Source organism: Rhinopithecus bieti, unplaced genomic scaffold, assembly GCF_001698545.2.
Source record: "Rhinopithecus bieti isolate Rb0 unplaced genomic scaffold, ASM169854v2 scaffold_81659, whole genome shotgun sequence".
NCBI lineage: Eukaryota > Metazoa > Chordata > Mammalia > Primates > Cercopithecidae > Rhinopithecus > Rhinopithecus bieti.
In genome coordinates, this window is record NW_016837762.1 from 1,762,709 (window position 1) to 1,776,486 (window position 13,778).

Sequence of the window (13,778 nt, forward strand, 5' to 3'; positions counted from 1 at the left end):
CTGTATCAAATATTAATGGCAAAACCACAATTACTTTTGCACCAAGCTTACTAGCAGCCACACTTCCCTTCTGTGCACCAGGGGTGGAGTACAAGCCCTTGTCAGCTGGGCGATGCTTCGTGGTACTCAGAAAATGGCCCATAACCAAACGGGCCAGGCAGGTAAGCCACAAGCTGAATAGGACCCTGCCACCAGCACCACTGACAGACACCCAGCGCTGCCAGTGCTGGAAATTATTTCTAAGTTGTCCTTGCATCTTTGCAACATAATCTCAAGGGTCATGGCCCTGGAAAGAATTTTCTGGTTGGCCACAATGCCCATACCTACTTGTTACAGATAATAGGGAAGTGAGGCAGACACTTAACTCACTCTTAATTTGCTGCTTTTCAGCTCATCCCTCCCATCATGATGCACAAAGAGATCTCACCTAAATGAGAAACCCTGCGAGGCAGCCGGAGAGTAAATATCAGACATCTTTTTTGCTACTCTAAGTGCGGTCCATGGACCAGCAGCATCAGTGTCCTCTGGAAGCATATCAGACATGCAGACTCAGACCTAACCTAATCAGAATTTGCATTTTAACAAGATCTCTAGGTGATTTGCTTATGTGTTAAAAATTGACAAGCAGTGCAAATGAAGTTCTAATTGGGCAGGATTTCAGGCAGTATTGTGAAGTGAAAGGAAGTATTTAGGCAGTTTGGGCACATATATTTTTGGCCCTAGGAGGTTACCCATAAGCATGACAGATCTGCCTGGCAATCTGTGCCCCTGAGTAATGCCTGCTTTTTCCAATTTCTTTCTTTCTTAAGCCCTCGGATTTACAACTCCAAAATTACGGCATTCCCCTTGATAGCACGCTAGGAGCCCTGATGGTAAAAGTGGACGGTGAGACGGTGGTCATCTAGATGTGTGGGTTGTTTGTAAATAACAGCTTGCCCATATAGGTCACAGAGCCAAAAATTATTTTAAAAGGACAAAGGTGAGTTATTGACCTCTAATATGAATTCAGAAATGAAAGCTTAATATGAACCCAGTCACACTTGGATTCAGATCTTAGTTCTGTCTCTTATTTTGTGATTTTTATATAACTTACATAACCTTCCTGAGCCCAAATGTTCTTATCTCTAAAATGGGGTTAATAATCTAAGAGATAATCTATGTAAAGGACGTACCGTGGTGCCCACCCAGGACTATGTGCTTCATTAATTATAGCTATCATGTGTTTTAATTTGCTGCATTAGGTGGACACGGTTCTTTATGCTTTAGTTCACTAAAGTGTTCCACATTATCAGCTCATTTTGCAGTGGGATTGTTAGAACCACTAATGCTGAATGGTCTATGTTGAGTTTTAAAATTACAGATTCTTAGGCATTCAACTTCTCGTTCTGCCTCCAGTTTCTGTACTATGAGGCATTATAGAGTACAGTTTATATCATGAGGTCAGTTTGATAAATTGCAATCATGAATGTTGGAGAGATAAAACTACATATTTGAAAAACTGCTGAATCCACTAAAGATATTCCCTAAATATGACTTCTGGAATATTGCCATTACTGGCCACAATAGAAAAATATCAGCAGAACCTTTCGTAAGACAGAAGTCATTACTTTTAGGTATTATAAACCTTCTAAAATTTACTTCCAACAGTCTTTAGTGGTAAAGATAAACAGATCTCTCCAAGCACAGGGCAGTGGTTGGTTTCTTTTTGTCTGTTTGTTTGAGACTGAGTCTCTCTCTCTGTTGCCCAGCCTGGCGTGCAGTGGTGTGATCTTGGCTCACTGCAACCTCTGCCTCCTGGGTTCAAATGATTCTCATGCCTCAGCCTCCCGAGTAGCTGGGACTGCAGGTGTGAGCCACCAACACCTAGCTAATTTTTTTTTTTTTTTTTTTTTTTTTGCATTTTTAGTAGAGCCTGGTTTTTGCCATGTTGCCCAGCCTGGTCTTGAACTCCTGGGCTCAAGCAATCCACTCACCTGGGCCTCCCAAAGCGCTGGGATTACAGGCATGAGCCGCTGCACCTGGCCCGTGGTTAGTTTCTTAATCATGTCTAATACTGGGCATTTGTCCACTTCTCCTTTGAGAATATGTCACCTTTTAGCATTGATTCCAAAAAATGTGAATTGAAATTATTTTCACAGCTAAAATGTTTTGGCCAGCATGCCCATGAAGTTATTAAAATAAATTATTTATTGAAAAGCAAGATAGGTTTTCCATTTACCATTTTAATTTTTATTGTCTTGTAAATTAAAGAACACAGTTATAAAGTAGAGACCCAGCTAATAAAGCTTAAACAAGTTGTTAATAAATGAACTGGGTGCATAAAATCCTTAAACCACATCTTCATTAGCTGTGAGGCATCTTTATCCTCAATTGATTAATCGTTTCACTCACGTAACAGTTTTGCCAAAGACACCTCTAACATGAAGGTCCTAGGTTACTTTTAGCTAGAATCTAAATATAGAACTGCAGAAAAATGATTGTACTAGCCTTTGAAGTGCATGGCTATAATGTACCAAAAGAAAGAAAGGGGTTTTTAATTTTATTGTATTTCTTTTTTTGAGACAGAGTCTCTTTCACTGTGTTGCCCAGACTGGAGTGCAGTAGCACAGTTACGGCACACTGCAGCCTCAACCTCCTTGGGCTCAAGTGATCCTCCCACCTCAGCTTTCTGAGTAGCTGGGACTACAGGTGTCTGCCACCACACCCAGCCAATTTTGAAATTTTTTATGGAGATGGGGTCTTGCTATGATGTCCAGGCTGCTCTTGAACTCCTGAAGTTAAGTGATCCTCCTGCCTCAGCCTCCCAAAGTGCCAGGATGACAGCTGTGAGCCACTGCGCCCAACCACAGAAATGTTTCATTAATAATAGCCAAGCAATATTATCACTACTGGCCAGGCAATATGGGTAACACTGTATCAGAAATTAAGTTTGTGGGGATTTTACCCCATTGTTTGAACAGAGAATATCTAGATACTTCTATAAATGCAGAAATCGATTGGACCTTGAAGCAGAGCTTCCTTGTTCTGGTAAAACTTGCCTGAGTAATTGCCCTTAGAATTACTAGTTATAATTCCTGCTGTAGACTAGTAAACTGCTGTTAACAGTACTTGAGGCTTAAAGCCCTGTGCTCTATAGGCTGGCACTTTTTTCACCCCCTAAACTATGTAGAACATACATCCCAGACCTGGCTTTTACATGGCACTGTCATTAACTCTTGGTCTACTTCCTTCCTCCTTGGAGCCAATCCTTTATGGTTTACTGATCCTGTGCCTTCCATAAACCATCTTCACCACCACCCTTTAGGAACACACTAGTTCAGATACTGACAGAGAAAACCAGAATTTTTCCCCCTGATTTGCTAGTTATCAAGGCCAAGCGTCTGCCATTGTAATAGTAATGCTGTACCTCCTCCAACCAACCCAGCGCCAATTCTATCAACTTCAGATGTGTTGGCCATACCCTGACCTCAGTGTCTCTAAGAATGAAGTCTTTGTACCTCTCAGATTCATAGCCCTGTCACTGGTGTGGGACTGCTTTTCTTTTTCACTATTGGAAATGGATAACTTACACTTCTATTATGTGAAATCGTTCTTGGGAAATATTTCTTGTCACTATGTAAACTTCTGTGTAACAAAAATACTGTAATATAAAAAGTAAGTTGATATATAATTAATTCATATACTTTTCATATAAGTATTTTATAGTCATTTACGTGGAATTTTATATGTAAACATAAGGTTATATATAAATTTTATAAACCTCTCTGAGTATTTTATAGTGGTTCTATATAATTTTATATATAAATTCACTTCATATTAGAGAGTATTTCTTATACAGAAATTTATGCAGTGATAATAAACACTTTTTTATTTAGACCAAGTCTAGCTCCATTGCCCAGGCTGGAGTGCAGTGGTGTGATCTTGGCTCACTGCAACCTCTGACTCCTGGATTCAAGTAATTCTCCTGTTTCAGCCTCCCTAGTAGCTGGGATTACAGGCATGCACCACCATGCCTGGCTAATTTTCTTTTATTTTTAGTAGAGGCGGGATTTTGCCATGTTGACCAGGCCAGTCATGAACTCCTGACCTCAGGCGATCCGCCCACCTTGGCCTCCCAAAGTGCTTGGATTACAGGCGTGAGCCACTGCACCCGGCCAAATATATCACAACTTCTATATAAGACACTCTTTTCTCTGACTCCATCATTAACCAGGAGATGATGCAGTCCTTTGCCTGATTATATCTCCACATTCACTCAGAAGTTGGGGGACCAGTTGCTGATGTTTCACTGTCCTTCTGGCCCCTCCCTCATGTCTGCATTTCCTGTGGATGGGATTTTCCTCTCTCATTTCAGTAAATTCCACTCTCTTGATGACCCGCTTTCTCTTCTGTCTTCCAGGTCTGTGAACTCCATCCCAGCAGCATTTAAATCATGCTTACGTATCTTCAATCTTAAAGAAAACTTCTTGCTTAGCCACAAATTCCTTTCTGGCGACTCCCCTTTATTTCTAACTATGCCTCTTCAGTGTCTCAGAAGAATGGTCTACCCTCTGTTTCCACTCTTCAACCTAGTGTCATCTGTCACCGTTCTTACGACTTCACTGACTTTTTTCTCGCAACAAGGTCTTTCCTTGTCACCAACTGGCTGACTCCTTAGCAGCAGTGTCTTTCCTTTAAGAACATCTTCTGCCTCTTCTCCGAGTCCACCATCCTACCTCTCTCATGACAGCTGCTCAGTCTCCTCTGCAAGCCTCTCTTCTTGTGTTGTCACCACAGCCCCACTTAAAGTCTGTGCTCCTCAGGAACTCCTCGTCTTTATTCTCTTCTCATTCGACACACACAGGCTAGGTGATCTCGGCTACCTCCATGATCTTCATACCATCAGGTAGAGTTGCCTCCTCCTCCTGAGCTTCAGACTAGAAAGTCACTGTTGACCATCCCCTCCTCTGTGAAAATACTGCCGTCTATTGGCCGCCCTGATTCCAGAGTCACGTTTTCCTCCAACTTTCTTACCAAATGTGTCTTAGTCTTCTGAAATCTGTCACTCTCCTGCTTAGAGCCCTTCTATTGTTGGAATTCAGTGTAAATTATAAATCCAGGGGGTACCTGGCTCCCACCGTGGTGCTTCCCTCCTTGCACTAGCTCCAGCTATCCTCGTCTGACCCTTCTTTCGTTTCTGCAGACCTCGCTCTGTTATCTTAGGCTGCTGGAGAAAAACATGTATAACGTGAAGTCAGTTCTGATTTATGAACTCCAGCCTTTACTGGTCTAAGAAGTTATTTCAAATGTCCATCATTCTTCAACCCGTCAGTATTGTCACCTTTCTCCTGTCAGTTGACTTTGCCATCTTCTTCATGGAAAAAGAAAAAAGTGAGCCTATCATGCTAGAATTTTCTGAGCCTCTTCCTCAACACTTAGAAATTTATCTCCATGGGAACCTATCCTTTCTTCTTTATTCTCTCTCCTAGGGTAAGAAATAGGTTCCTACCTTTTTAAGCCCAACCCCATCCCTTCCCGAATCTTGAGGCATGCGTTTTAACTTCTCTATTGATATTGGCCTTTGTCTCAAGTAGTTTCATCTAATGTTACACCTTTATACCCCTTGGGAGGAAAAACAGCCCCTCAACTCCACATTTCCTCCTAGCTACTGACCTAATTCTCCTAACCTTCAGATTTGAGCTTCCTGAAAGAGTTGCTTGTAATTGGGTAGCCCTACTTCCTTATGCCTGCTTGATGACTCAACCCACTGCAATTAGCTTCTGTTCTCTGATGGAATTGTTCTTGCTAAGGTTACCAATAAGCTTCATATTTGCCAAAACCAAAGGCTAAATTTTAACCTTTATCCTACTTCATGCCTTCGTGGTATTAGACACTGCTAAGCACCCCACCATGGAACTTTTTTCCTCCTTTGACTTACATGACCCTAATTTTTCCTCATGCTTCTGTCTTTCTAGCTTTTTCCCTTGCAGCCTCTTTGGGGGTGTCCTCTTTTCTTATTCATTCATTCAACAAATGTTTATGAAACTGGATCCTGGAGCTGCAGTGATAAGTGGGATACAATCTCTACCCTCATCGGTACAGGATACAAGAGAAACAATCAAATAATTATACAAATCACTGTATTTACACACACATTCTGGTAAATGCTGGGAGGGGGTGCCTTGGGGGTCTGATCCAGTCTCATTGGTGAGAAACACATGACATCTGAGTCATATGAAGGCATCATCCATCTCACTGTACTACCTTTCCTGCTTTTTGGGAATATGAGATTTTGGTGAATGAATGCATATTCATCTTAGTCATACTCTTAATTATTTAATAATTGTCAGTCACATACCCTTTCACAATCTGCTATTTCCAAGTGTAGATATTTTTAGCCTTTTAATATACAGTCTCCTCCTCAATCCCTTGTTAGTAGTTATGGAGATACTTGGGCTGAAATACATTTTTATATATCTTGAGTTCAGTTATGCCTTAGTTGAGCAGCAGCAGCTAGAACTTCCCAGAATTCCAGGTGTCCATCTATTTGCAGCTGAATTCCATCCGCTTTCTTAAAATCCGATTTCCCTATGTGGCTATCTAAATTTAGATCTCATGTGTTAGAGCAGGCAGCCTACTACACGCACATCTCTGAACACTACTTTGTGATATGCCATATTGCTGAAGAGGTGTGGACAGAGTACACAGTTGGTTTGAGTCTGGCCTCCATCACTTCATTCTTTTGACAGGTTATTTAAATTCACTGCCCAAGGAAGCAAAACTAGTAAACCAGCATTGAAACTCGGGCCATCTTACTGGGATTGGGAGTTCACCCTGTAACATAGGCCATGGTCTTGTAAATGGCCATTGTCAATGGTGAGGAACCGGTTCTCCCACAGTGTGCTTCCCTAGCCACTCTAGAAGCACAGGAAGCAACTGGCCTTGGAATGAGGCCAGTGCCTAACCTACCTTGGTAAGGAATGATCTAAGGCAGTGCTTCTCAACAGGGGTGATTTTCCTCCACCCCCAACCTCCACCCCAGGTACATTTGGCAGTGTGAGAAACGGACTCACCTATTTCTAGAGAAGTCCTCAAAAGGTATTTTTAAAATTGAAAGTAACTATAGACTCAGAGTTTTCTGGAAAAGTGTACAGATCATTTATTCATTCAACACATTCTGAACACCTACTATGAGTCACGAGCCAGGGTTAACCTTCAACAGGCTTGGTCCTTGCCCCCAGGGAGATTATAATCCATCTCCTTTTGAGGTATTGGTGGTCCTCAAATTTTACCATGCATCAGAATCCCTTGGAGGCTTGTGAAAAGCTCATTTCTGGGCCCTCCTCCCAGAGTTTCTGATTCAGTAGGTCTGGGGTGGGGCCCAAGAATTTGCATTTCTAACACGTTCAGGATCATACTTGCCCTAGGAGAATAAGGAAAGAAAGCTCCTGTGGTTTTGAGGATCAACATTTGCAGTATCTGTGGGACACCTGAACAGTTTGATTGTATCTGTCAGAATGTCTTTGGACAAACGAAGGTTTCATAGCCCATGGCTGTTAGAGACAGACTTGGTGTTTCACTAACAACTAGGATTATTGCTAAAAAGCCCAGACATTTTATTGCCTATTTCTCTAAAGCCAGTAAGGTTGAACATTTTTTCATCTTAAAAATCTTTTTTACATGACTTATGTTTTCATTTCAATTATTTTTTTAAAAAAATTTCTGTTGAGGTCTTGGTGAGCAAATGGTTTTAAACTCCACACTTTTGGCTACGAAAGAGATGTAAGATACAGACACTAGTTCTTAAAATTCAGCACTGTTCACTTTTGCCAAGTGAATATAAACTGAATTGCATCAAATTACAGAGAACAGAGTATCTAGAATATTGTTTTCTTTTATCATTTTCACCTTTCCATTGAAAGATGTAATCAGGCGATCAAAGTAGCAAGGGTTAAATTTCTAGACTACCACAAATTAGAATTGACAAGAAAAGCTTTCTGATCCATATTTGCCTGGGAAGGCTCCAAGGGAAATACAAGAAGCAGCAACTCAAATCCTGTTCTCTTCATTATCCTTTTTTTTTTTAATAGCTCTTGCATAGGCTCAGTTTTTGGAAGTTGTATGCTGCTAATTTAGGTATATATGTCATTACAATTTTAGCATGGATCCTTCTCAGGCATACACAAGAGATGCCAGACATGTGAAAAAAGGAGGGAGCCAAGCACAGGAACCTCAGGGACACTGTATGACTGTTCTAGAGTCAGAAACCACGTGAACACGTATCGAATTGATAGACCTGAGGCTCAAGTCTGTTCTGTGCCCTGTCTTGCTCTCTCCTCTCAACGTCCCCTTCTCTTTCTGGAACTGGATTTCACATAATTCTTTAGGTGAGAACTAGAGCCATTCAGTCAAAGACTAAAAAGAAGCAAGGTTGGACCAAGTTTAAGTAAGAATCAGGTAACAATTAGCTTTGTGATGGTTAATGAAATCATATGTCTCAGCATAGACTGTTCCCCTGGAAGTGTCTTGCAAAAGCTGGTTATTGGTGAAGTAGGATGGAGAGTTAAGGGAATGGGTTAGATGACCTCCAAAGCCCTTTTAACTACAAGGTGAATCTACAAGTCTAAGAGTTGTAGGTCAACATTTTTTGGAGTGCAGATATGGACAGAGCTCTGTGCTAGGCACTGGGCCACAAAGACGTGAAACATGGTCTTGACCCTCGGAGGCTTGCTCCCTAATCAAGGGGACCAGGTAGACAGATATTTAAATGAAATAAAAATGCAAAGGAACATAGACTAGGCATTCTTTTTAGTTCTGGAACTCGTGTTGAGGATCACATTGGTTACTTTTAGGGTCAACTCCTAGAACTTGAGGAGCAACTTATTTCAGTTAGAAATTCCCATATAAAATAAAGATGAAACCATGGAAAAGATACCCTTAAAAGTTGGAATTCAGTGCAAATTTTATTAGACTACAAAACATATCATACAATTATTATTTTAGATATATTTATATAAAGTCATAAAAGCTATACTTTTTGAAAAACATTAGCATAAGAAATAATTTTTTAATTTGTTATATAAGTAAATTAACTTTAGCATCTTAAGGATTCAATGATACAGTTTTTAAATTTATTTTTTAAATTGACAAATAGCAATTCTACATATTCTTGAGGGCACAAATTATATTTCCATACATATAATTTATAGTTATCAGATCAGGGTAATTAGCACATCCACCATCTCAAATGTTTATCATTTCTTTGTGTTGAGAATGTACAATATCCGTCTAGCTATTTGAAACTATACATTGCATTATTGTTAACTATAGTCATTCTACAGTGCTGTAGAACACTAGAACTCATTTCTCCTATCTAGCTATAATTTTGTATCTTTTAACAAATCTCTCTGTCACTCTCCCTTCCCAGCCTCTAGTATCCTCTGTCCTACTTTTTACTTCTATGAGATCAACTTTTTTTAGCTTTCACATATGAGTGAGAACATGCACTGTTTAACTTTCCGTTCCTGGCTTTTTTCACTTAAAATAATGTCCTCCAGTTTCATCTATATTCCATGAACGATGGGATTTCACTCTTTTTTATGGCTGAATAATACTCCATAGTGTGTATATATCACATTTTCTTCATTCATTATTCTGTTGTTGCACACCTAGGTTGACTCCGTATCTTGGTTATTGAGAATAGTGCTGCAATAGACATGGGATGCAGATGTCTCTTTGTCATACTATCGGTGACTTGTTTTGTTTTTTGTTTTTTGAGACAGAGTTTCTCTCATTGCCCAGGCTGGAGTGCAATGGCAGGATCTTGGCTCACTGCAACCTCCACCTCTCAGGCTCAAGCAATTCTCCTGCCTCAGCCTCTCGAGTAGCCGGGATTACAGTTGCTTGCCACCACACCTGGCTAATTTTTGTGTTTTTAGTAGAGACAAGGTTTTGCTATGTTGGTCAGGCTGGTCTCGAACTCACAGCCTCAGGTGATCTGACCACCTCGGTCTCCCAAAGTGTTGGGATTACAGGCGTGAGCCACCACGCCCAGCCTCAATGACTTGTTTTAATTGAATTCTCTCTCTGAAGACTTACTGCTATTTCCTGCTTATTGACAGCTGTGGCAGCAAGCATCCAAAAGCTGATTTTTCTGAGGTCTTTGAAACTTTTGGACACTTCTCCTATTGGGAAAATAGAATTTTTCTTTTGAATAATTCTCATTTCCCACTAAGCGTATAAGCAACTTGGAGTATCTTGTAAGATCCATACAGATTAATATTTCAAGCATAATAATCCTTATACATTCCTTTTTGACAATGGAGACTATGGTTACGAGTAAAAGTTTTTAAATAAGGAAAACTTTTGAGGTCCCAAAGCTTTGAAAATCTTAGGTATAAACAAAACAACATATTCCAACGAGATATTGATACCTGGTTTTCTTAAATCTCTCATTCAAAGGTTGAGAGTTTCTTCCTGAAATTTAGACAATATATTATAGAAATGTGCTTTGTCTTTTGTACATTTAGGATGATTATTTTAAAATAATTCTAGGCATTGTTTGTTCTGTATATTAGTGTAATAGTCAATGCAGTAGTTAGAATTGTGGTTGCTAATAGTCACAAAGTCTAGTAAAAATGTGAGTACATGAACCCATCCCCAGGAAACCGATGGGATGAGTAGTAAATTTTTTTTTTTACTATTTAACAAAATATTTAATGCTGCCAAAAGTATAAAATACAGTAGGAATGGCAGTACAACACAAAGGAATCTCTCCTAATTTTTTTTTTTACATATTTCTATATTTCATACATGCATTAAAAACAGTTAACAACACATCCAGTGAAAGGTTCTGCAAAGTCTTCTGCTGGTGGGTGCTCCTCATGCCTTGTATGTAAAGTTTACTTTGTAAACAAATGACTGTGAGGCAATCTAGAGGTTTAGCAAGCCTCACTTTAGTGTCCGAAGTGGGCTTCAGGTCTGGCTTTGCACATCAATGGTTCAAAATTTATAGCTCCAGAATATTCTCAAGTCATGAACATTAGGTGCCTATCGTGGCCTTTTTCTTTTTCATTCATTCTCATTTAGCCTCTGTTTCATCTGCCGCACGTTCTGAACTGTGGTGGCCTTTCTGCCCTCTCGAATACGTTTCCGTGGAGCATTCTCACTGTTCTCCTCCATTGTATCTTGCATTTGCTGTACATCGGTCACCTGTCAGTTTTTCTTCTAGACCAATTCTGTTCCAATTGTATTTTTCAGTCTTTATTTTGTTTGGTGAGTGATCAAAAGCAGGAGCTAAGTTTTACTTAGAAAGTGCTTTCCACCGTTTCTGTATACTAGAATCTCCCTTTACACATTTTACTGCTTCTATTGTAGCCATGTATGAGAATCTCAGTTGATCTGGGGTCTGAATAAAACCCATTCGGTATTTTCTCATGTTCAATAACACTTTTTTAATGTTAATATAATCTCCTTTCCCCATCAAAACAAGACAAGTGTCTGCCAGAGAGAAGGTGCTGAGCACCCAGTGCCTTCACTGCAATGGATCACCGCAGGCTCATGGTCAGGGTTCAAGGAGCCAGATTCTCTCACTTTAACCAAGAAATTGATAAATGAAGCTGGTGATTCAGGGACTCCAAAATCTGGCCAGGTAGTATAATGAAAGTGAGATGTTGTTCTGGTTTCACCACTATTGATATTTTCTAATCATAGAAGATGTACTGTGTAATACAACTTCACATCTTCTGACAAGAGCTTCACACTGAATCCTGTTTCTTTAAACAGCATCTCTTGGTCATCTGTTGGCCAGTACTGTGCACATTTAACCGATTCTTTCTCCACAATGCGGTTCAGCATGACAACTGCTTTGGTCTTCTGCTGCCAAACCGTAAGCCAGAAATGGCAGCACATGTTAGGAAGTGGACCCTGTGTTAAGATGTAACTCCTTTGTGCCTCTTCTATGTCAACTAAGCTGGCATTAATATAATCATTCTCAGCATTTTGCAGTTTAACACGACTGTGATCATATGGGCTTACATCTCTGTATCTATTTTGATTTCTGTTTTCTGGAAACTTGGCCACTCTATGAAGATAGTCATGGGACTCAATTCGAATTTCCAAGTACGGTGGCTGCCAGCGAGACTGAGCATCCAACTCCTCAAACTCCCGCTCGATGATGGTGGGCATGGCTGGGACGAGTCGTAAATCTTAAGAGAAATGGAAGAGTGAGGATGGCTCCTAAGCTGGACAGACACCCAATGTGGTTGATTATAGTCAATCATTACTCAAGGAATTTGTATGTATTCTATTCATATATATATGGTAAATTTCTAATTATGGTAATTACTCCTATGAAGTAATTACCATACTCCTATAAAGTATTATCTTCATTATAAAGTGAAGAAAGTGAGGCTGAGAGAAGTTAAATTATGTGCCCAAGGTGATGGCCTAGTGAATGAGCAAACTTGGTTTAGCAGTCGGGTCTCTCTGGCTCCCAAGCTGCTGGTGTTTTACATTACCACATTGTCTTAGTCTGGGCCCTCCCGAAAGCAAAGCCTGTACAGACAACTTGGAGGTAGGCAGGGAGTTTGTTTGGGAATGTAACACCAAGGAATAGACTGATAAGACAGAAGAATGATCCCCCGGAAGGAGAGAAAGCCAACCCAAGGGTCCCTTTCAAATTAGCAAACATTATGAATATCCGCTACTTGATCCTGTGGGAGCTTCTGAGGAACCTTTTAACGTGTCTCTCAGAATTGGCCACCCAGGCCATTTTTAGCCACCAGGCTAAAAATGAGACAAGCATTTTCTATGAGCTCCTGTCCCTCAGTGGTCAAGGGCAAGGTTATAGGCCTTAACTGTCCCCCGTTGCCAGATTGTCCATGCCCGAGTGCCAAGTGGTTCCCATGGGACTCCTGTGTCACAGCTCCAACATAGCCCTTGGGGCCAGAAACCAGGGGCAGAGGCCAGAAGCAGGTGCTGTGAGGTTGCATCCACACAAGATGAAAGAAGCCCACCACGCAGGCCTGGGCACCACAGCAGTGTTTGAAATTAGAAGTGAAATTGAGAACACGTGATATATTGCCCAGACTGTTGAGAGACACATGACCAGTTATTAAGAGAGAGTGGAATGAGAATCTTCAATGTCTCATCATGCATGCATTCATTCATTTATCCATTCAGTCACCAGTGAATGCTGGGTAGTATATGAAGTGAAAGAAGAATTAAAATGAGTCTAGCTGAGTTTCAGATACTACAGAAAAGAAAATAGACAGTGTGATAGTGTGTTCTAAGTGCTTCAATGGAAGTATACTAAAAGGTAGTAAAAGTATAGAAGGGAGATACCCACTGTATTCTGTGTGTGGACAGAGAGGGGGTGTGGGGAGAAGGGAGGTCATTTTTCTAGAGCTTAGTCTTGAAAGATAAATAGAAGTCAGCCAACTGGGGAGAAATATGAGCATCGGCTCTATATTCAAATTAAATTTTAGTATTTCAATATTAAGTTTCCTAAGTATGATCATTGTGGTTATGTAAGAGAGTGTCCTATTTTTAGGAGATACGTGCTGAAAAATTTAAGAGTAAAGTGTCATAATGTCTGCAACTTAACTCTCAAATGATTCAGCACAGTAAATATTTGGGGATGGGGAAAAGCAAGTGAACACAAATTAGCAAAATGTTAATAACTGGTGAATATAAGTAAAGGGTATGTATGTGTTTATTCACTAATCTTATAACTTTTTAAAATTTTCTGAAATAAAAAAAGGAGGGGAGAAAGTTAATTAATTGAAGGCCATGGGCAG

The 13,778-nt window shown here is 40.2% G+C and overlaps 1 pseudogene; it reads right to left on the bottom strand.

Moving 5' to 3' along the window:
* Positions 1–11,028: 11,028 nt before the first annotated feature.
* Positions 11,029–12,221, bottom strand: LOC108524821 (tyrosine-protein phosphatase non-receptor type 2 pseudogene; annotated as a pseudogene).
* Positions 12,222–13,778: the final 1,557 nt, after the last annotated feature.